This window comes from Sinohyriopsis cumingii, unplaced genomic scaffold, assembly GCF_028554795.1.
Source record: "Sinohyriopsis cumingii isolate HCF-2022 unplaced genomic scaffold, ASM2855479v2 utg004892l, whole genome shotgun sequence".
Classification (NCBI taxonomy): domain Eukaryota; kingdom Metazoa; phylum Mollusca; class Bivalvia; order Unionida; family Unionidae; genus Sinohyriopsis; species Sinohyriopsis cumingii.
The window spans coordinates 7,501-8,720 of record NW_028316848.1 but is presented as its reverse complement, the minus strand read 5'-3'; positions in this window follow the sequence as shown (position 1 = coordinate 8,720).

Genomic DNA, 1,220 nt, shown 5'->3' with positions numbered 1-1,220 from the left:
ATATTCTGACCAACTACCCACATATAGTATTTGGCACTATTATATAGGAAAAAATGCATTTTCAGGTGGCTCGGTTGAAAATGAACAAAAATTTTGGTGTAGCATTCATATAGTAGTGGTATAGCTGCCTTGCGAACCGAGCACACTAGCCTACGATATCGGGAGCTATACCACAGTACTGGGGCGGTACACTGAGCTAGGCTTGTCTAGGCGCTCGCTGGTACAGGGTACCCCTAGGCAGCTGGCTTCGGACGATAGGGAAGGTGCATTCCGTGAAATGCTTTCCTTCCCAGGCAAGGCAAGAACGTGGTTGCTTTTCGTTCGAAAATGGGCTGGGAAGCTCGATGGCACAGGGTACGTCGAAAAATTTTCTGATCAACTACCCACATATAGAATTTGGCACTATTATATAGAAAAAAATGCATTTTCAGGTGGCTCGGTTGAAAATGAACAAAAATTTTGGTGTAGCATTCCTATAGTAGTGGTATAGCTGCCTTGCGAACCGAGCACACTAGCCTACGATATCGGGAGCTATACCACAGTACTGGGGCGGTACACTGAGCTAGGCTTGTCTAGGCGCTCGCTGGTACAGGGTACCCTTAGGCAGCTGGCTTCGGACGATAGGGAAGGTGCATTCCGTGAAATGCTTTCCTTCCCAGGCAAGGCAAGAACGTGGTTGCTTTTCGTTCGAAAATGGGCTGGGAAGCTCGATGGCACAGGGTACGTCGAAAAATTTTCTGATCAACTACCCACATATAGAATTTGGCACTATTATATAGAAAAAAATGCGTTTTCAGGTGGCTCGGTTGAAAGTGGACAAAAATTTTGGTGTAGCATTTATATATGAAAAGTATAGCGGCCTTGCGAACCGAGCTCACTAGCCTACAATATAGGCTGCTATACTGTCGATACTGGGGCGGTTAGTACGGCTAGGCTGACCTGGGAAGCTCGCTGGTACAGGGTATCCCTAGGCAGTCGGCTTTGGATGAGCTGGGGCGGTACGTGGCTTGGCGACCTAGGCGTCTAGGTCGCGGTAGGCTGGCTTGACCTACCGACACGTTCCTTGGTACAGGGTACCCTTGTGGCTAGCCATCGACGAGCGATGCTCTAGGCTGGCATGGTATAGGTAGAACCGTGATTCTAGCCTGTACAGGTTCGGTATACACGGCTTGGTTTTTGTGGTTATACGATACATATATCGTGGCGACTGAGCGGCTGCA